Source organism: Mustela nivalis, assembly GCF_964662115.1.
Source record: "Mustela nivalis genome assembly, chromosome: 1".
Classification (NCBI taxonomy): Eukaryota; Metazoa; Chordata; class Mammalia; order Carnivora; family Mustelidae; genus Mustela; species Mustela nivalis.
In genome coordinates, this window is record NC_139020.1 from 18670654 (window position 1) to 18694385 (window position 23732).

Here is a 23732-nt window from a genome sequence, read left to right on the forward strand (position 1 = left end):
GGAATATATAATTTTAAATTCTCCTCTCCATCCTTATCATTACCATTGCTACTACTTCTGAAACTCACTCTTTTTAATAGATTAATTAATTTATTTATTTGAGAGAGAGAGAGGAGAGGGTACACACACAAAGGAGCAGGAGGGGCAGAGGGAGAGGGAGAGAGAGTCCCAAGCAGACCACCAGCTGAACACACAGCCCTTTGCAGGGCTCAATCCCAGGACTCTGCGATCGTGACCTGAGTTGAAACATAGAGTCCCACCCTTAACTGACAGAGCCACCCAGGTGGCCCTGAAACTCATTCTTATCTGGAGCATTCTGTACTATTAATTGCCTATAGGACATAATTAGAGGAAAGTTAAAAGAAAGCCCTGCACCTTAGATCCCCAGATGCAGCTGTATTATTTTCTATTCAGTATTTAACATACAGACACTTTGAGACAGTTAGCCTATAAAACAACTTTGCTTACAAGAGGGATCCTAGCAGAAGATGTCCCTAGAATGGATGGATACCTTGGAGAAGTATTGAGGAGACACAAGAGGAAAGAGAAAAGAAAGAAAGAGAGAGAGAGAGGAAGAAAGAAAGACTTTAGATACATCTTGATAACTTATTTGATTCTTTTTCTGAGCTCTCATCACCAAAATGTAATAATAGCAAAACAATGGTAATACATAGAAGTGCTTCTGAAAATAAGTTTAGACCAGTCATAGTTTTTATACTTTTATTTCTGTGCAGATGCAGCATAACACTGAATGTGCATTAACAGTACCTTTAGCTTTACAAAAGACTCAGTAAAGCAGTGTCTTTTTTTCTTTCTTTCTTTCTTTTTTTTTTTTTTTTTTACTAACTTTTCCTCCAGGATCTTACAATTATGCAGGTTGAAGAGTATTCACACATCAAAACAACCAACTCAACTCCAGTGAACAGAAAAACAAACTTGGAAATAAAAACTTGAAACAAACAAATAAATACATAAATATATATATAAAAAATAAATGAATACATAAATACCAAAACCTCAAAAACAAGCAAACTTGGGACAGGACTCTGGTCTTTCTCACTGAATTTGGCAACTCCTCTTCCCTTTTGGATCTCTGAGCCAAACTCTTGTATTTTCATCTACTGTGAGAAAATAAGGTGAAAAGCAAACCCCGAGTCCCAAGACACTGGAAACTCATTCTATTCTGTTTCCTTTCGGCCATAAGATTTCCCCACTCACTTTCAGGAATAAACAGTTTCGAGAAGCAATCTTTACAGTTTTAATAGCTTGTGGCATTCACAGTCTCTGAAGCCTAAACTTCACTGTAAAGTTTCCTTCTTCAACCACTTGGGACTTCGGATATTGTCATTTGTACGCTGAACGAGGTTTTCCTGCTACATTTCTCCTTGATTTTCCTTCTTTATAAAACAGACACATTTAGACCAATTTTGTGCCAATCATTGATACAAAATAAAACATTAGAGATCTTTCAAGAACTATTTCTTAAATGACAAATTATCTACATAATTCTTTAAAAAAATAAACTTCTTTCACTTGTCTATACTATATTTGATACAGGCAACCAGCAGTCATACATGAATTTTCTTTTTCATACAAGTGCTTGGAAGTTAGAATATTATATTACTTATGTGGAAAATAATTCTACATGGAAAAATTTGGAGTGGGTGTAGTTAATTTTCTTCTCAATTTACACTACACAGTATCATCACAAGAAGGTATTTTACTGAAATGAATTATCTAAATAATTTGCCTATAGATGTGAGGACATAGATAAACTATAAATACAATATATTTGGCATCCTCAAAGAGAATGGCCCTAGTTCTGGAACTCACACACTGACTTCAACTTCTTTGTAAAGGTGTACTGTTCCCAACTGTGTATGAACTGTGCTTTCCTGTGATCTTATTTGTTTGGCAAAAAAATTACCCTTGGGGTCTTAAGGCATGCAGATGACCAGGAAGCCTGATTTAGGATGGAGTTCAGGATGATGCTTTGGGATTATACTGTAAAATGAGCTCTCCAAGTGGCTCTTGAAACCTGCCCTTTGCCTGAGCCACAGTCTTGAATGAATCTACTTGCTGCGGTCTTCATAAATGTAATTTTTTCCCTGCTACTATGTGACAACATCATTTATATTTGCCACTGTCATTTGGGATTCCTGCTTTGTTTTTTGTAGTTACATTCTACTGTGTGAGAATGTTCCCTGGGGGAAAGTCAAGGATAGGGGGATGCACTAGGATCTAGAAGCCTTGGGTTTAATGTTGACTCTGGTGGAGGGCATCTGTTTAAAAGTGGATTAAAATATATGACCCATCTGCTATGTTTTTGACAGTCACATGGAAAAGTTAATATGAATGGGCAATGTAACTTAGAAAACTTTAGGCAAAGCTTGTCTTAGTACTTGTACTATGATCATTTCCACTGCGATCTGGTGAGGGGCAGAAACCCAAAACACATTCTCTGAGCAGCTTCGTTTCTGTTGTTCTGCAGAGACAGCTGCTCCATTTTCTCTTCATTTGTGCACAATGAAATTTTGATCTGGGAAGTCATATCGTCACTGTGTCAATTGGCTATTTCTGTGTAAGCCACTGCCAAAACTCTGTGCTTAAAACAACAATCGTTTATTATAACAGCTCTCAAGTTCTGAGTCTGGGGTTTGACTCATCTCAAATGTGCTCACTCATATCCACTGGAAGGAGAGCTATTGGCTGTTTTAAATGGATTTCAGCTGGGGCCTTCGGGACAGCTCTGTTCCACACTGTGTGTCCTCCATCTTCTTTTGGGCCCAAAAAACAACGCTGAGTAGGTGTACCTCATGACAATGGCAGGAGCAAGAGTGAGCAAACCGGATCTTATGAGGCTCTTTCCCACGTCTGCTTATGACACAGTTCCTAACACGCCATTGGCCTAAGCAAGTCACGTGGCTAAGCCCAGGGTTGAGAAATTACACTTCTCATCACTCCTTGAAAGATACTACAAAGTACATGGTAAAGGACAGAAAGAGAAGGAAGTAGAGATTAGGGACATCCTTGCAATCTACTGCAGTCTCCTGTGTTCCAAAGTGAGAAAATTGTGCGGGGCACATCATCATGCAAACTCACAATATATTCATACATACTTAGCTCAAATGTCATCATAGATCTTTTTTATTTTCAATCAATGTATTTAGAGTTATCAACACCACATATGAGCTGCTAACACCTGAAACATATTGCTAAACAATACCAAATAATATAAACACTCAAATCCTAGGTACTAAAATACACATAGACACGCTCCCTTTCCAATTTAAACCATATTTTAAAATTTATAACATCAGATGAACATCCTAAATCAAATCTCAATATAAAAAACATAAATATACTAATATTGCTCTTCTTTTCTATACATACACATTATAAATTATTTTACTGCTTACTACTATTCTTATATTTGATAATTTGTAAAAACTAGTTGTTTGCATAGTTCTTTATCTCCACCAGATACTGTAGCAGAATAAATTCACTTTATGGTACCCCTTATAAAATTTGATCTGATATAAATTGTATTAATGTTTTCTAAATCAGACATGTATGATTTTTATTGGCAATCCTAGACTTTTTCTACAGCATCACATTGCTATTATAAAGTTATTAAAAGATAATTTAATAGCCTGTTTTAGTAACTATTACTGCTTTTCTCTAAATGTGTTCTTGTCAACATATTTTGCACTTATATTTCAAATGACTTCACAGAATCTGATATTGTCTGAAAGGAAGGCTGATAATTATTCTCCAATGCACACTTTGTCATATTTATGCTTCATTCAGCCTGTTAGGAAATAAAATTATATTTGGTTTTAGCATGCTCATCATTTTCTTCTATGTGTGTTTGTGTGTGTGAAGTAGTAATTTTAGTAGCACAGATTAGCTCATACACTAATATAGAGAACATTTAAAATCAAGCTGTTTTTAGCCTATTAGGAGTACAGCCAAGTGTTGATATAACTACCTACAGGAGGCTAAAAAAAAAGTATATATATCAATATAATAAACAGAGGCCAGGGTTGTTTCTTTAGGAAGTAGCAGAGGTCAGGTTTTCTTTAAGAAAAAAAAAAATGTGAACATGAGTTTACAGGACCTATTTTTAATAGTTATTTGCCCTGTGATCTTGAAGAAGTTTCAATCTCTTGATTTTGTTTCCTGCTTTCAAAAATGAAAGAAATAATAATCAACTTCCCAATCTTACACCTTTTAGGCAGGATTAAATCACATAGCAGGGAAGTATTAAGCAAACTCCAGTATAAGACATTTACAACCTGCTACAGATTAGATCGATTCAAGAGCTAGTGGGTTGTTGCTGGGAGCAATACAGACCAGGGCATGAGCTGGTGATCTGAATGGTTTTAATAAAATTGCAGCCCCCCAGAAGTTTCAGATGGCTGGCTGGAGCAGAGACACCATGGAATTGTCACAGCAGAAAAAAGAGCTGCAGCCCTGGACTTTGTGACTGAAAAGGAAACACAGTTGTCAGGAAAACTCATTGGAAGTTTGGTCTCTCAGAATCTATTTGTAAATTGTAGGTTTAAAGTGGAAACTTTATATGCAGAGAGTATTTCAGAACACACACAAGTACACACAGATGCATGTTTACTGATTTCAGAGGAAGAAGACTTTTCAGGTTCTGGCGAGAGTTCTGAAAAGGTGGAGATAGGCATGATGATGCACACAGGGAATCTTCTTTCTGGAGCAGAGATTAATGTTCAGGGAGAAAAGGATGTTTAGACGTTGTGAGAGAAAATGGGCAATCCTCCCATATCTCTGAGCAAGTAATTTCAGTGGAAAAAAGAGCATTTTAGTCCAATGTATCTGGCAATAACTTTAAGAATATATTGGTGGGACATACTGGAGGATGATCACTGTGACATTGATAGTTATAGGATGAGAAGGAGCCACAGAGGTGAAGAGGACACAGGAGACATCAGAGGGATATTTCCAAGGAGGTGACTGGACTTGATGACAAACTGGACTAAGAACATGGAAGAGAGGCAAGCCTGGGTGGCTCAGTTGGTTAAGTGTCTGTCTTTGACTCAGGTTATGATCTCTGGGTCCTGGCATGGAGCCTCATGTAGTCAGGCCCCCTGCTCAGCTCCTTCTGCCCCTCCCCTGTCATGCTCCCCCCCATCAAATTAAATAAATAAAATTTTCAAATAAACAAAAAAGAACATGGAAGAGAAAGAAGGCTAACATTTTTAGTCTGTAGGTTGAAGTATATGGAATGCATAGGCACACACACTTATTTAAACTGTTTTGCACAAATTTTTTTTAAACCAACTTTATCGAGGTATAATTTACTCGCCAAACATAACATTTCCCTGAGTCAGTATGCAAAGAGCAATCAGCCTTGTGAAATGTTGCGCAGGAACTAAGAAAGATGAAAACTGAAAGCATTAGCATTGAAAGAATTTAGTTTAATAACTATCCTAATAATATTGTGAGAAGCTACTTCTGTAATTTTTTATTGTGTAATTAAGAGCTGTGAAACTGGTGCCAGATTTGCAACAAGGAAGAAATTTGTATTCATCTTCCTTTAAGAATCGATTCTGCTCTGCTTAATTCCTTAAAATCTCATAGAAAGTCAATTACTCTATGTTCATAAAAGGAATTATGCAGATTTACCCCATCCTATTATGCATAGGAACTTTTCATAGATGAGGAGATAATATTTATAGAACTTGATTTACGAACCCATAAAGAAAATGTAAATTAATGTAAAAGCTAAGGTCACAAAGGAAATAATCTTTCTAAAACGGTGCTTTCTCTTCTATATTATTGGAAAGATTTTGGTAACCCTACTATAAAAATCTGTTCTTAGTCATTCTGGATTGACTAAATTCAAGTTTTAAATAATAAATTTCTGACTTGTCATTTAATTTTTTATCAGAACCATCATAACAAAAATGTTAATGAAAACACATTTTATCAGTCTTCAATAGAAGGAAAAATACATCAATTAAAAAGGAACAGAGACACAAAAATGGAAAAATGATGGCTGTTTTTGAAGATGAGAGTTTTTTACATGTGATAAAATCTCTAGATATATAAAGTGAGTGTTTTGGGGCACTAATTACTTCTCTCTGTGTAGATGTTTCCTCAAGGGTTTATGACTTAGGAAACTGTTACTTCACATGTCTTCGTCTTTTTTTTCTCCAAAAAAATTTTAAGCCCGTCTCCTTCTGCATTCCCCACAGCACCTAAGATAGTAGTACTGAGTATACGGCAGGATCAGGTATTTGCCTGATAACTGACTTAGTGCTTAGGATTTGGGTTCAATTCAATAACCATTTCATCTGCTCATTTTGCACAAAAGAAGATTCTCCAAAACTTGCTCTCAGGTGATTTACTCTGAGTTTCCTCCCAGATTCTTTGTATCACACTCGTGTATGGTCCAAATATATTTGAAATTCAAAGAAATGTGATATGCAGTCCTGTGTTCCCTATCTCTCTGTTCTCTTATATATTCCTGTCTTGGGGACATAATGGAGAACAGGGACAAAGAAGGAACACTGATGTATTTAATTTGTAGTGGACCATTTAAAAAATTTAGTGTATTTCTCCAGTCAAAAAAACTGTGGTATCAGAAAAATAGAAGGGAGAAGGACAGGTGATAGGTCTCACTAACCTTAAAAGAGAGAGCTAAGCATAGAGCACCTATCCATTTATCCCTCAGCTCACTTGTTAATTTCCAATAAACAGGAACCACTTACATTTATTAAGGGTTTAGTTATCAGATGATCACAGACCAGAGTATATATATGCTATAGATATAATATACTATCAGTGTACCTGGGTACCTATGTATATTTGTGTGTACAGATACACATGCTATCTACTACACACATGCATTATACATCTAGGAATACTTTAAAAAAAAACTTTAGATATGCTGTTTAGTTATTCAGAGGCATAAGCGGAAGAATTTGGTTTTAAACGGTTTTTTAAAAAATTTTATTTATTTTTTATTTTTTTTAATTAATTTTTTATTTTTTATAAACATATATTTTTATAATTTTTTATTTTATTTTATTTTTTTAAATTTTTTATTTTTTATAAACATATATTTTTATCCCCAGGGGTACAGGTCTGTGAATCACCAGGTTTACACATTTCACAGCACTCACCAAAGCACATACCCTCCCCAATGTCCATAATCCCACCCCCTTCTCCCAACCCCCTCCCCCCAGCAACCCTCAGTTTGTTTTGTGAGATTAAGAGTCACTTATGGTTTGTCTCCCTCCCAATCCCATCTTGTTTCATTTATTCTTCTCCTACCCACTTAAGCCTCCATGTTGCATCACCACTTCCTCATTTCAGGGAGATCATATGATAGTTGTCTTTCTCTGTTTGACTTATTTCGCTAAGCATGATACGCTCTAGTTCCATCCATGTTGTCGCAAATGGCAAGATTTCATTTCTTTTGATGGCTGCATAGTATTCCATTGTGTATATATACCACATCTTCTTGATCCATTCATCTGTTGATGGACATCTAGGTTCTTTCCATAGTTTGGCTATTGTGGACATTGCTGCTATAAACATTCGGGTGCACGTGCCCCATTGGATCACTACGTTTGTATCTTTTTTTATAGTGATATTTGCTGCTGGTTGATTTTGATATTGTTAGATGTTCTAAACAAAATGAAGGCCATGGTGTGTACCAACTCTTGGTTTTTATTTGTTTTACTTTGTATTCAGTTTATGCATTTGTGCATAGTCTTTCTTATTACAAGTGATGGTCTTCTGATAGTGATACTTTATTTTATCACTATCCTATCTATGCCTTTATCTCTTGATCTATGTGTGCTAAATAGTGATTTCTTAATAAGTAATTTTTTTTTTTTGCCTTGAATAATTTCCCCATCATTTTTTTTTCTGGTAAAAACTAATCTGTTTTTCAGGATCCATTTCAAATGTTATCTATATTTTCTAGCTCTAGACTCTCAAATCACTCCTCTGTTCTTATAAAATTTTCTATCTACCTCTGACATAGATCTAGGCCAGTAAAATCAATAGTTAGATTGAGGTACATTACTGGGGACTTTCTTATTTAATTTAGGAGTGTGACATGTCAGGGAAGTGGAAAACTGCCTCCAAAGTTTTTTTTTTTTTTTTTTTTAATATTTTATTTATTTATTTGACAGAGAGATAGAGAACACAAGTAGGCAGAGCAGCATGCAGAGGTAGAGGGAGAAGCAGGCTGTCCACTGAGCAGGAAGCCTGATGTGGGACTCGATCTCAGGACCCTGGGATCATGACCTGAGCCAAAGGCAGCTGCTCAACCAAGTGAGCCACCCAGGTGCCCCCTGCCTCCAAAGTTCTTTAAAAACAACTGTGGCATGATTGCATACATGCTTTATATAAATTACTATGACAGGAGTATACATCATTAATTAGAAGAAGAGATACTTGGTTGCCTGGGTGGCTCAGTGGGTTAAAGCCTCTGCCTTTGGTTCAGGTCATTATCCCAGGGTCCTGGGATTGAGCCCCGCATCAGGCTCTTTGCTCAGCAGGGAGCCTGCTTCCTCCTCTCTCTCTGCCTGCCTAATTGTGATCTCTGTCTGTCAAATAAATAAGTAAATAAATAAAAATCTTAAAAAAAAAAAAAAAAGAAGAAGAAGAGACACAGACTAGGGCCAAGGTAAAAATCAGATCTGGGCTCTAATTCTGATCTTATTATTAGTGTTTTTAGTATTCCCATTTATAAATTCTATTTAGTATTTCCATCTATAAAATACAGACCATAATACCTACCTCTCAGATTGTTGAGAGGAATAAATAACAAAGTGCCTGGAAAGTATTGATCACATTGCCAAGTAAGCAACAGTTATTCAGTTAATATTAGCTAGCACCATTGTTAATCAAATATTGAAAATGAAATCTAAATTAGAGTAAATTAGAACATTCTATGTTGATGAAAAGAATGGTTCAAATCATTCCATAGAAACTGTATCTATAGATCAAAAAAAGCTAATTATATAAAAAAATGTAAATGCTTATTTATAGTATCAAGACATTTTTTATGAGTTGGGGGTTAGGCAATATTCCATCAATTTTTCCAAACCAGTCCTTGGAACACTTGGCAACAGTGTCTAGAATTGTTCCAGTTATTAAATATCCTCTTCCAAAAATATTTTTACAAAGCAGTATTGAAATAATCCATTCCTTTGTTTTTTGTTAGTTATTTTGTTAATCATGTATCTAATTTTAATTTAAAAACTGTAATTTAGTACAAATATGTGATTTGTTTCTCCATGAGAGAAAATCTACCAGAAACAAAACAAAACAAAACAAGTCATTGTGAAAAAAAAAATTGAGAACCATTTACGTGAACAGGGTCATGTTGGGGCCTGATGTGCTACTGTGTGTCGGTCTCAGCCTGTCAATAACCAGGGTGGCTGGACTGGCTCTTGTGTTTCTTGTTTTTACGCAAGATGCCCTTCAGCCATAACCATCAGGAAACTTTGAAAACAAACAAACAAAAAGTTTTATTATTTCTAGGACCTAAAAATGATACATACAGTGCATCTAGGGGCATATGGCCAGATGCCAGGTAATGAGAAAGAAAACACACAGACCTGGGTTTCTGCTTTTAATGGTACCAAAGTGGGGGACGTAAGGTTTTGTGGGCTCAATCTTTACTGGTTACCCAAACCAAAAAAGTCACAATTTAAAGGCCAGGCAGAGAAAAACCAAATGGCCCAAAGTTTGAATTATTGAAATCAACCAGGATGTTTGTTGGGGAAGTGGTCTGGCTTTTTATCTGTTGTGTGTCTGGCAAAGCGTTCATATGCCAGATATTCATCTTTGAAGAGGATGTCTCGCTGAAGTGGATGCCTTGGCAATAAAAGCTTACGTCAGGTATTTGCATTACAAAAAGAAAAAAAACTGTTAGGGTTTATACAAGTGTTTATCTGCTTCTAATAAGTAGGTAGCCTATTACTTTTGAAATCCTAGAAATCTTTTGGAAAAAAAAATACTCTTAAAACTCAACAAGGAAACAATTCAACCAAAAAAATGGGCAAAAGATCTGAAAAGATACATCACCAAAGAAGATATACAGATAGCAAATAAACATAGGAAAATGTGTGCAAAACCATGTCATTAGGGAATTGCAAATTAAAACAGTGATAAGATAATACTACATGCCTATGTAGAAAGGCTAAAATCCAAAGTAGTGACAAAACCACATGCTAGGAAAATGTGAAGCAACAAGAACTTTCATTTATTGATACTAGGAATAAAAAGAATATATCTACTTTGGAAGACAGTTTGGCAGTTTCTTACCAAACTAACGTACTCATAAAATATGATCTAGCAATTGTTCTCGGTGTTTGCCCAATGAGATGAAAACCGATGTCTACAAAAAAAAACTGCACACAAATGTTTATATTTGCTTTATTCACACTTGCTAAAACTTGGAAACAATTAAGATGTCTTTTGGTAGATGAATGGGCAAACATACTAAGGTATTACCAGGCAATGAAATATGCAGAACTAAAAAGCAAGCAAACCCAAAAAGCAATAACCACAGCAACATCTATCAGGCCATGAAAAGATATGGAGGGACCTTCAATGTATATTGCTATGCAAAAGAAGCTAATTTGAAAAGGCTACATACATACTTTACCAACTATGTGACATTCTGGGAAAGGCAAAACTAAGGAGACATTGCATGGATCAGTGGTTGCCATGACTTCCTACAAAGAGAGGGAATTTTGAGGGCAGTGAAAGAATTCTGTGTGATATACCCAAATAGTAGATACACATCATTAAAAATTGGTCAAAGCCCATAGGATGTACAACACCAAGAATGAGCCCTAATAATTATGAAGTTTAGTTAATAATAACTTATCAATGTTGGTTAATTAATTTAACAATCATACCATACTAATGCAAAATGTTAATAATAAGGAAAACTTGGGGAGGGTGGAGGTGGAACATGGGAAATCTCTGTACTTTTCACTCAGTTTTTCTGTTAACCAATAACAGTTTAAGGAAAAAAAAAACAGTTAAATCTATTAATTTAAAAGGTAATAAATAAATAAAAGTGAGGGTCATTTACCTGAAACATGCCAAACTTGACTTTCTGGCTCTGGGTTTAAAAGTTTTCCCTCCTACATGTCTCCCAAATAAAGCCTAAGCCTTTCATTCTCCTTCCAAATATAAATAAAATTTTATTATTCTGAAGTCAATGACATTCTGATCCTTGATAAGGAAGTGAAGAGAAAGTCCAGAGCAGCTCCTTAAAAAAAAAAAAAAATACCCTAGGGAATAACTCTGAGAGATGAAACAGTAAATGATGATGATGATGATGATAAAGAAGAAGTTGTTGACAATGACAACTCTTACACAAGGTAAGGGTTCATGGAAGATGACACCAAACAAGGAATAGTAGTGTAATGAACAAAGCTTAGCCTTCCGATATCTAGCCACATTACTCATTAGATACGTGGCCTAAGGTTTTTAACCATCATAAGTCTATTTTCTCAAGCATCTAATATCGATAACAATATTTATATTATGGGTACTAAGAACCACCTTTTAAAAAAAGATTTTGTTTATTTGAGAGAGAGAGAGAGCATAAGCAGAGGGAGCAGCAGAGGGAGAAGGAGAAGCAAACTCCCTGCTGAGCAGGGAACCCAATGTGGAGCTCCATCGCAGGACCCTGGGATCATGACCTGAGCCGAAAGTAAACGTTTAACTGACTGAGCCACACAGGTGCCCCATTAAGAACCATCTTAATGTCTTGTGGAGAGTACTATGACAGGACCCATGTATGCAAGACAGCTTTCCTCTTCAGTCCTGGAGAGGTGATGTACTATGTCCTCTGCCGATAAGAAACTTGAAATAAGTGCATAGATAGGAAGAGCTATGTGCCTGAAAGCAAAGGTTTGACCTCTGGGTGCCAAAAATTCTGTGTTCTTCTGAAAACTAGACGTTCATTGTGAACTGAAAAATATCATTCAAGCAGAAAATCTTCATCTGCTGAGGGCATAAAGAGTTAATACTGTTTACTGCACTGGAGTTTTTGGGAATAGAAGTGCATGGATACACTAAGAGTTGCCAGGATCTAGAAAAGATGGGTTGGGATCTTTTAGGAACAGAGAAGAGGGCAAGAGAGCCAAGAATCTTGGTTCTATATCATGCTAAGGAGAAACAAAACCCGCCTTAACAATTCTGTACTTCCTTAACTGCCCTGATGCTTAGGGAGGAGGAACTGAAAATGATATATGTGTTCTTCCATGGTTTTGATATGGAAGTGTGGGGACATAGGAAATACAAGTTCTAACATGAAAGAAGACTAGCAAGAGGATTTATGAAATTATATTTATTGTGGAGAGTAGATGAAGGATCTGGATAAACATTGACCTAATCCTTAGTGATTATAATTTGGGACTTATTATTATTATTATTATTATTATTATTATTAATTTTTGTCTGATCTTGCTTTGTGGAGCCAAGAATAACAGATGAAATAATAAATGTTCCTGAAATCCTAAATTTTATTGTTAAAATTTTCATAAAATCAGAGGCGTGGGGTGATTGTAATTGGCGAAAAGAATGCAGTATTGGGTAAACACTGAAAACACAATCTATTTTTAATGGATAACTGGGAAAAAATTATCAGTGGGAGAATTAAATTTGATATATTGAGAACATCAGAGCTTTATGTATAAGCCTAAAATCAACATGCATTCTTTTCCTGTGTTGAAAAGAAATGAGTTCAGACATATTTTCGCATTTCTAGGTTAAATAATACTGAAACCAAACAAAAATAACTTACTTTCTTGAGGAAATACTTGTTCCTAAAAGATCAGAGTGATCAATTTCATTAATTTCTTTATCAATACTAGCAGCATGTCACCAAGACTCAATTCACATTGTTGTGCTCACCAATCTGAGTTATTAAGTCATAAATACTGTCAATCTATCCCATTCCTTAATTTGAAAGACCCATCTTAAAATAGCTCAGTCCAGGACCCAAGATACTATACCCAACCTTCTTTAACTTTCACTTTCTGGGGCACTATTAAGGCTCTGTTAAAGTAGTATCCTCCCTTAATGCAGTATGTTATTAAAAGTTATTTTGTTTGGTCAATGTTATTTTCTGGTTGTCTTCTCTGTGTTTGGGGATTTAGCTGTTAGCAATTCTGGAAGTTCCACAGATCAGTGGAAAGTCTCTCTCTATCACAGGTCAGGATCTTTAACCTGAATCAGCCTTCTTCCTCTTGAAGACCCTCCTCTCAGGGGTCTCTCCAGCAACTTAAATGAAATAAGTTCTGCATTGGGTCTGAGCTCCAATTTCCTTTTCTTCAAGTTCTAGACTCCAAATTGTTTTATTTTATTTATTTAATTTTAATTTAATTTTATTTTTTATTATTTTTTAGAGAAGGAGAATGATGGGGCAGAGGGAGAAGAAGAAAGAGAATCCCAAACAGGATTTACACCCAGCACAAAGCCCAATACAGACACGGAGCTCATCTCATGACCCTGAGATCATGAACTGAGCCAAAATTAAGTTGGTTGCTCAACTAACTGTGCCACCCAAGAACCCCCTGCTTAGCTTATTTTAACTTTTACAAGTGAGGTGTGTTTGTTTGTTTGTTTGTTTCTTTTGGAGGGAGGTTTGTTTTTTGTTTTTGTTTTTCTTTTCTTTCTTTCTTTTTTTTTTTTTTTAATAACTTGACTGCATGTCTAGGTTTAAAATACGCTTGGAGGAAACTCAGCATTTACTCACAACACATTCCTGTGGCTTTAATTTTTTTTTTCCATTTTTGGTCCTTGTCATATTCTGTTCTAAGCTTATAAAAACAAGGTCTTAGAGAAGCAACTGAACATAGACTTTATAATCCATCCTTTAAGTTCACGCCAAGGGCTGATGAATTCTGAAAGCCATGTTAAACAGGTGCTACAGGGAGAGTTTGCATTGGATCATCTATCAAATCTTATTACAAGATTTCAGAGCCTTGTCTAAATTTGTCTGTGAGAGTTTGGTTTATGAAGAAACCTCTTGAAAACTCCTGGACATTAGAAGTGTTAGGAATGGATGAGATCCTTATTAAAGACAAGTAATCAATTAGATGACGGCTCAAGGTATGGCAATGTGTACAAAAAAGATATTTGTTGCCAGACTTGGCTGGATTTATCTCTCTCAAAGTCTTTGTTCTTTCTGGGACAGACTTCAGCTTACTTCATGTGTTCACACTATAATTCTCATTATGTGCTTATTTAAAAAAATCACATAATTTGTCCAAAGATAATTTAGAATTACAGTGGGCACTTCGAGGGACTTCCAATGTGAAAAAAATTTGTTCATTTGAGAAGGGACTTAGAATAAAACATCCAATGTTCAGTAGGTTTTCATTGCCAGGAGAAAACTTCCAAAAGGAATTCAGATTCCAGAATTGCTTCTTTAAAAAATTTTGTAGTCAGGTCGAAGGCAACACATGGAAGACATAACGTATCTTTCTTTTTTATCTCTCTAAGTAATAACTCGAAACTACCAGACTTGATTCCTGGATTTCTTTTCCCTCCATTTATAACCCTACATTTCTCTCTGCTCTGACCATCCCCTTTTCTGACCTATTTCCTTCCCTCTCTGTTCAACAAGGAACCCTCCTATCTCAATTGCCTTTTAAAGTTAAACCTCCTTCAGATTAGAGCAAGCTCCTTATGGCTGATTTTAAGCCTTAGTGTCATTCTTGTGAAGAGCTTTCTAAAGCCTAAACATGAAAGAACATAATTTACGGAAGAATTTGGAATAGTTCAAGGAGGATATAGAGCTCCAATTATTTATTTTTTTTTCTTAAGGTAAAGAAGACCTCAAGCACAAGCAATTGATGGAAAAGGCAGAGTTGGAATTGCCTGCAGGTGTTGTGAGGTCTTCCTCCCCACCCCAGTCCATCCATGACACTGAAAACCAGAGAGTTTAGAAAAGCTGTATGCAGATGTTATTTAAGGTATTTTGGAGGCTTATTTCCACCATCTTTACTATGAAAATAGACTGAACTCTAATTTGTTCCTATAGGCAAGGAAGGAATGAGTCCGCTGGAAATTTTGATATTTTTTAACCACTTTAGATAGCATTAGGGAGGAGATCCTGAAGCATATGAAAACCTAGCTCTTCTTTCTTAATGCAAACAGCCATAAGCCAGAAACAGTGAATATAGCATCAAGAGAATATTGCGATGAGAATTAGCCCTATTTCCAGATCTCCAGTGCCTTCATGGATATTTTGAAAGAGCCTTGGGACAAAAGCACACAAAAATTCAGAATATGAGTTGCTGGTCTTACAGTAAAGCAATTAGATGCTCCCAGACCAGTTATTAATCATTAGGGTGAGTAAGACTTTTGATAAAGACAATGTAGACATGATAAATGGAACAGACATGGAAAAATTAATTCTTTTACACTAAGATACTGAATGGGGGAAAAAAAAAAGGTTGATGACGAGCAATGATGTTTGAGGGGAAACCAAGTACCTGAATTACTATTTCACAAAGTCACAATGTGAAATATCATGCAAATGTTTAAAAATAAAACTTGAGGGCTCCTGGGTGGCTCAGTGGGTTAAGCTGCTGTCTTCGGCTCAGGTCATGATCTCAGGGTCCTGGGATCGAGTCCTGCATCGGGCTCTCTGCTCAGTAGGGAGCCTGCTTCCATCTCTCTCTCTGCCTGCCTCTCTGTCTACTTGTGATTTCTCTCTGTCAAATAAATAAATAAAATCTTTAAAAAAAAAAAACTTGAAAATGTGTGATTTGTTTGGGTGCCAAATTCTTTACCTTCCACCCTTTAATCAAACACAACCTCCTCACAGTCAAAAACCTAATCAAAGGGCAGGTATTTCTCATAATGCCCTGATTTCCCCCACCTCTCATCCAACAACCATAATTTTCAGACTTTATAATTGAGGGACATTCTTTCCTCCATTGTGACATCACATCTGCCAATTTAAGAGGAAGAGGTCTCCTTGCAAATAGAAGCCAATATTTGATTTAGTTAAGTCCTTAATAACCAAAATTTCTTCCTTAGGAACTTGAGAAGGCCAGTGTTTATGCAATTTAAAATTGGCACTACAACAAATCCCAACATTGAGTCTACCTTATAATCACAGACCTGTCAACCTACTGGTGATGCAGTGATATGGAGAAACCCTTGATATTATGCCTCAACACCATGGGACTCATCAGTGACCAACTGTTTACTACAGTCTTTCGTTTGAGCCAGTGGTAAAACATTACCCATTCTAGGGGCACCTGGGTGGCTCAGTGGGTTAAAGCCTCTGCCTTGGGCTCAGGTCATGGTCCCAGAGTCCTGGGATCGAGCCCCGCATCAGGCTCTCCGCTCCTTGGGGAGCCTGCTTCTTCCTCTCTCTGCCTACCTCTCTGCCTACTTGTGATCGCTGTCTGTCAAATAAATAAATCAAATCTTTAAAAAAAAAACAACAACAACAAACCTTATCCATTCTACCTCAATGTAACAGCTGCACCTACACTAGCAAAATCTTATGCTACCTTATTTTAAAGTCCTTCTTCAGGGGTGCCTGGGTGGCTCAGTTGGTTGTGCATCTTCCTTGGGCTCAGGTCATGATCTCCAGGTCCAGGAATTGAACCCACGTCAGGCTCCCTGCTCAGCAGGGATTCTGCTTCTCCCTGTCCTTCTGCCTCCTCCTTCCTGCTCATACTCTGTCTCTGCCTCTCTCAAGGAAATAAAATCTTGAAAAAAAAGAAATAACTAAAATCCTCCTTTAACTAGATTGTCTCTCATGTTGTACACTCTTTTGCTCAATGAAATACACAATATTTCTCAAAAAATAGGCTTATGTTCTATAAATCTTATTATTTTATCTTCATAAATTTCTGCTCATCATAATTTAAATCCTTCTGGTCTTCTCCTATTACCTGAATAAAGAAAAATTCATAACTTCCTAGCATTTGTCTGAAAAACTGCTGGGCTCTGTACAGATTTATTGGAAACACTCATATAAAAAGGTCGAGATTTAATCTTGCTTGTTGATGACTCATGGTTTAAGATTGATAAAGGAGACTATCAGGCAAGATATGCCTCAATGGATCTCAGCTGACTCCTAGTACATGACTCCCTACCAGGGAAAAATCTGCCCAGGTGGCATATTTCATTGTTCACTAAGATAGATAAAGGGGTTAATATATTTATATGACAGTGGATGTATTAGTCAAGTAGTCCCTGCTTGGGGACTTCCCCCTGCTTGGAAATAAGTGTGTTTGATCTTACATGGGGACACAAGTAAGAATTGTCAATATGTTAAAAAACTTTTAAGTCCTATAAAACTTTCTAAACAGGTTACTGATATAAAGATAAAATCTACACTAAAAGAGATCGTATGGAGGTTAAAATAAAAAATTTCCTGGCTGGTCATTATTTTCAAATAAGCAGCACTCACTAAATCCTAGTCCTCATGAAAGTTATAAAATGGGTATTAGAAAATGCAGTTTTTGACACCAGTGTCAGAAGGGGATTTTGGGGAAAAAAAATCTTTGCAAACTCCATGAGAATAATCTCTAGCACTTTCAGGATGAACACTTGTTGGCACCAGAGAATCTCAAATAGACACTTTCTTTTTTTTTTTTTTTAAAGATTTTATTTATATTTTTGACAGAGAGAGATCACAAGTAGACAGAGAGGCAGGCAGAGAGAGGGAAGCAGGCTCCCTGCTGAGCAGAGAGCCCGATGTGGGACTCGATCCCAGGACCCCGAGATCATGACCTGAGCCGAAGGCAGCGGCTTAACCCACTGAGCCACCCAAGCGCCCTCAAAAAAAAAAAAAAAAATTAATGAAGTCGTTTGCTCTAGAAAGGAGAAATTGGCCACTGTAGTCAACCAGCATTGCTGGGAAGTTTGACTAAAAGTGCCGATGTTGTCTGTGACAAATGTCTCACCAGTTGTCAACACAGTGTGGGTAAAAATGTGAGGAAGAGACAAGGGCCAGAGCACAAATCTCAGAGTCCTTCTGAATCTTTGAGTACGTTTCATGCCTCTATTGCCCACAATAGATTCTGAATATTTTTGGTCAGAGTTTTCTTATTCTAGGGACAGATGAAAGCTTTTCCTTGTCACAGAGCTATGAGTTTGATACTGGCAAAAATATCACTTGATTCTGTTTTCCCAGTTTGGGGATACCAACCATCTCGGCAGCTACAAATATACATTTCCCTGGGACTCTCACTAGAGATGTTCAATAATTTGCTGCTTCTTCAGAAATTTCACTGTCCCTAAGACTCCTAGTCTTCAGGAATGGTGGAAGCAAAAATCAAATTATTAAGCTAAAATCAACATCAACAAAGTTTTCAGACATTATTGGAATTCCTATGGAATTGACACTGCTTTTAATGAGTGGAATTCGCTATTTTTAGGGGGTAACTGACCCTTGCCTACGGAATTAGTATTAGGCAGCCTCTTGCCCCTGTGAATGAGTGTTGGTTTTTGATTCTAGATCATCTTCTTTTATCTTTTTTTTTTTTTTTTAAGATTTTATTTATTTGACAGACAGAGATCACAAGTAGGCAGAGAGGCAGGCAGAGAGAGAGGGAAGCAGGCTCCCTGCTGATCAGAGAGCCAGATGCGATGCAGGGCTTGATCCAAGGACCCTGAGATCATGACCTGAGTCGGAGGCAGAGGCTTTAACCCAACTGAGCCACCCAGGCACCCATCTAGATCATCTAATAAAAGTAGACATTGCCTAGTATCACAAGTGATTCAAGATATTTACCTAATCTTATCATCAATAGACACACTGTCTTTAACGTCCTCGTAGACAACACTTGAGTGATTCTAAATGTTGAGATGTTGTCTTTTGGAAAAGACATCAGATAATGCACTGAATTTAGTGCAAAATTTCTTATTAAGTACTGTAACTAGTTAGCACAGAAGTAAATACTTTAGGAGTACACTTGTTTCTTGGATATACATCACACAATGAAGGAAGAGAAATCATCCTCAAATCCTAGACAAGGCTGTTCCAACCAGAGACTTCAAACTAAGGATTCTCAGGAATCATCCAGAAGAAGATCCCCAGGGAAAGACAACTTCAGCCTAAAATTTTTGTGTCAAATAGATGATTGCAGGGAGTCATTGATCCAAGGCACACAGAAGAAGATAATCAGACATATAGATTGTCACATTTAATTTGAATGCTTTTATTCTCTGTCTTTCCAAATATTTTCTTGCCTCTTTGCAGGTTTAAGGTTCTGGGTTGTTAATAAATGTGTTGTCTCTTAATTAGGACAGCTATGGTATCTATTAAGTCCTTACCATTAATATTGTTTTGTGCCACCTGAGTGTCTACTTATTATATGTCCTGCTATAATTTCCCGAGATTTTGTTAAAATACACAGATAAACAAATGACTAATTTTGTTATCTGCTTCACTGGATGGCAGACAGCTTCCTTTTACAGCAGTTCCTTTTTATAAGTAATTTAGTGTCTTGATCAGTGGACTTGATTTACCAAAGGTTTTTGGAATGGTAAGAGCAACAGGTCAGAAAACCAAGTTCCTAACACCTGATCCCATGTCATCTAGAGAGGCGACCTTTGCCATAACTAGCCTTTTTCCTTTTTCTTCCTTTCCTCTTCTCTCCTTCTCTCCCCGCCCCTCCCTCCCCTCCTCCCCCTTCCCTTTTCTTTCCCCTTCCCTTTCTTTCCCCTGTCCTTCCTTTCCTTTTTCAGCCAGCCTTTTCAATTGAATGTTTATGGAAATGGCCCTGGTGGAACAATAAGAAACAAGTGATATCTATTTAGAGACTATATTCCTTTTATAGGTCTTGTGGAACAGCTAGATTACGTAGTCTTAACTCCAGGCATTTGTTTTAGATCTACCTAAAGTTTCGTATACGAAAAAATTACTTTTTCTAATTTTGGTCCCCTTTTGAGGGGTGAGCAGGAAATCATTAAAATAATATTTGAAGTCTTTAAAAAAAAAGTGTTACGTAAGTAGGATGGTCTTTAAAAAAAATAATATTTGACAACACAGTAAGAGGTATTTTGGCTGAAAATTAATCACTAGACAGGCACGGATGACTATTACTGACTGGATTTGGGGCAAATACGGCCTATGGAGTGTTACTTGCAATAGATTTGTTATCTGATGCGCCAGATTTTTCCCAGGCTGGTGGTTTCAGCCAATGTCTCTTTTGGTCTTTCAGTTTTCCTTTTTTCCTCCAGAAGAGAACGTTAGATAATTTAAATCAAAAAGGAGAAAATTTGGGACTTCCGATTGACAATTTTGATGATTGAAAGGGGATTTTGTTTTTCTCAGAGTTCATTTCATGCTTTAAAAGAGTCCCCCAAAGTGAGGAGAATATTGATTATTATGGTTCATAGAATAAAAGAAGAACTAAATAATGCCACTATGACTTTAGAACACTGTCATGAAATTGGACAGGTAGTAGTTACAAATAAAGCTGTTTTAGGTATATCATCGGCCTTTGAGAATAAAACATACACTATCTTAGGAGAAAATAATATATATACTTCAGATCGTGCCTATATCCTTTAAGTACCTCAGGTTGCTTTACCATAACAAAAAGACGTATGAAACAAATAAATGAAATTGGGTGATTTGTTTAATTAACTTAGTTAAATCTGGCCTGTGAACGCTTCAGATAAAGGAAATTTGTTCTTTTGCTTTAATTTGGACTCTCTTGGCTGCTGTCTAAGAAATAAACCATGGGCTCTGATCATTATCTTCCTCTTAGTTTTTTTCTGGGTTACAGTGTTTCCATGTGTGATCACGAGACAAATCCTATTGCTCAGTCATTGTCATAAATGCTATGCAGCTGTTGTCCCATGAAAAGTTCCAACAAATGATCATCCAGCCAATTTGACACAAATGGATTTTGGGACAGCCACTGTTGAAGATTTCATCATGCTAGTTAGGGTTGAGCCAGACAAGCAGAAATCAGTAGAGGTACATTCAGTGGTTGGTCGTGGGAAACTGGCTGCTGTGATTATGGGGGCTGGCTAGACAAATCTAAAATCTGTTTTCATAGCTACACCTTGATTAATGTTTTACTGAATAACTTGAGATGGTAGCTACCCAGGTTGGCATATTAAAAGAACCATCAGAGTTAATCTAATCTTCACTTATCTTCATAACTTTTCTTTGGCTGTCCTCTAACAAGTTAGCACAATTTTAGTGGCTTAAATGCACAAATGTAGGATCTTCTAATTCTGTGGGTCAGAAGTCCAGTACCATTCTTGCTGGGTTAAATACAAAGGACATTAGGGCTGCATTTCATTCTGGAGGCTCTAGCAGAGACTCTGTTGCATGGATTTTCCCCCCAGACATTGGAGGTTTCCCTGGTTCTTTGGCACTCTGTCTTCAAAGCCAGCAGGGCAAGCTGAGTCCTTCCTGCATGACCTCACTCTGACATTGTTTCTGTCATCACATATCCATATCCACCTTTGCCTCAAGTCTCCTTCTTTTGTTGTTATTTTTTACTAAGGCCTTTTTTTTTTTTTTTTAAATTAGGCCTTACCATATACATCATAACTTACCAGAATCAGTTTCAGATGTATGTAACTTAATTTTAGCAGAGATAAAGAAATATTACTTCTGTATAACTTGCTATGGACTATTTGTGTGACCTTCGAAATTCATACTTTTAAGTTTTAGCCCAGTGTGTGGTAGTAATAGGAAGTGGAACCTGGGAGACATAATTGGGTTCAGATGATGTCTTAAGTGGGGGTAGTCTCATGATAGAACTAGTGTCCTTATAAGAAAGGGAAGAGACCAGAGCTTGCTCTCTCCCTCTACTTGGCAACACGCCAGGAAGACGGTCCTCACCAGAACCCAAGCATACTGGCTCCCTGATCTCAGACTTCCAGCCACCAGAGATGTGAGAAAATAAATGTCTGCTTTTTTTTTTTTTCCACTTTAAGCTATATGCTTTTTTTTAAAATTTTTTATTTTTTATAAACATATATTTTTATCCCCAGGGGTACAGGTGTGAATCACCAGGTTTACACACTTCACAGCACTCACCAAAGCACATATCCTCCCCAATGTCCATAATCCCACCCCCTTCTCCCAACCCCCCTCTGTCTGCTATTTATACCACTCAGTCTATGGTATTACATCAGAGCAGCCTGAGCTAATGCCTAACTTTATTCTCTCTTTCCCTCTTTTAGTGGTATTTTTATTGTATATATATATATGTATTGATATTACAAACGCCATAATACATTATTATCTTTATTACTTTACATTTTGTAGTCATTCCCTTTACATCTCTGCTTTCTCCCCCTCCTTGATGCTATCAGCAAATACATTACAAATATACTAATTACATTACAAATATATTAATTACATTTCTATTTTGTGGGCCTAACAATACATTACGTACATATTATATTATACAGTTGTTTTGTAAGTCAGGAGAACAAAGAAGAAAATTTGCATTTATATTGTCTTTTATAATGATATAACTACCTGTACTGGAGCTCATATTCTTCCACATGGATTGAACTTACTGTTTGGGGTCTCTTATTTTGGGCCCAAAATACTTTCTGTAGTGTTTCTTGTGAAACGGATCTGCTAGCAATATATATTCAGTTTTTGTTAATCTAGGAATGTTTATAGGTCACCTTCATTTTTGGAAAAAATAGCTTTGCCTCATAGAAGATTGTTGGTTGTCACATTTTTTTTTTCCTTTGAGCATTTTGAATATGATATCCTATTGCCTTCAATCTATATTGTTTCTGTTGAGAGATCTGCTATTAATCTTGAGGTCTCCTCATAAATGAAAAGTTGTTTTGCTCTTGCTGCTTTTGAGATTTTCTCCTTGTTTTTGACTTTCAACATTTTCACTATGATGTGTCTATTTGTGGATCCCCTTGTGTAACTCATTGAACTTCTTGGGTATGCACATTGTGTTTTCTGATAAGACTGGGACATTTTCAGCCATTAGCCTTTCGAGATTTCATTTATTTGTCTGAGAGAGAAACAGAGAGAAAACAAACAGTGGGGAAGAGTAGAGGAAGAGAGAGAGAGAAGCAGACTCCTTGCTGAGCAGGAAGCCCAGTGCAGGGCTGGATCCCAGGACCCTGAGTCATGACCTGAGCCGAAGGTAGAGACTTAACTGACTGAGCCACCCAGATGCCCCACCATTAGTCCTTTGAATATTATTTTTTGTTCCTTTTCCTTTCCTCACATCTTATCCTTCCATTATATGTATGCTAATATATATAATGTGTGTCTCACATTTCTCTGAGGATCTGCTCATTTTTCTTCGTTCTTTTTTCCCTCTCTGTTCTTTAGCATGGACAATATCTATCAATTTGTCCTCAAATCTGCTACTTTCTTTCTTTTGTCAATTCAAGTCTAGGGTAGACTTCATCTAATATATTTTTCATTTTGGTTATTTATCTATCTATTCCAGAACTTCCATTTTTTTTCTTTTACATAATTTCTCTTTATTGATAGCCTGTATTTGACATGACATTGTCATCATATGTTCCTAAATTTTTTAAATTATGGTTTCTTTATATCTGTGAACATTGTATAATGACTACCTTGAAATCTTTTTCTGTTAAATTTGGCACCTTGTTGTTCTCGCACACCATTTCTGTTACCTGCTTTTGTTCTGATGTATGTCCTATTTCTGCTTCTTTGCGTGCCTCACACCTTATTGGCACAAACTGGACATAAAATACTC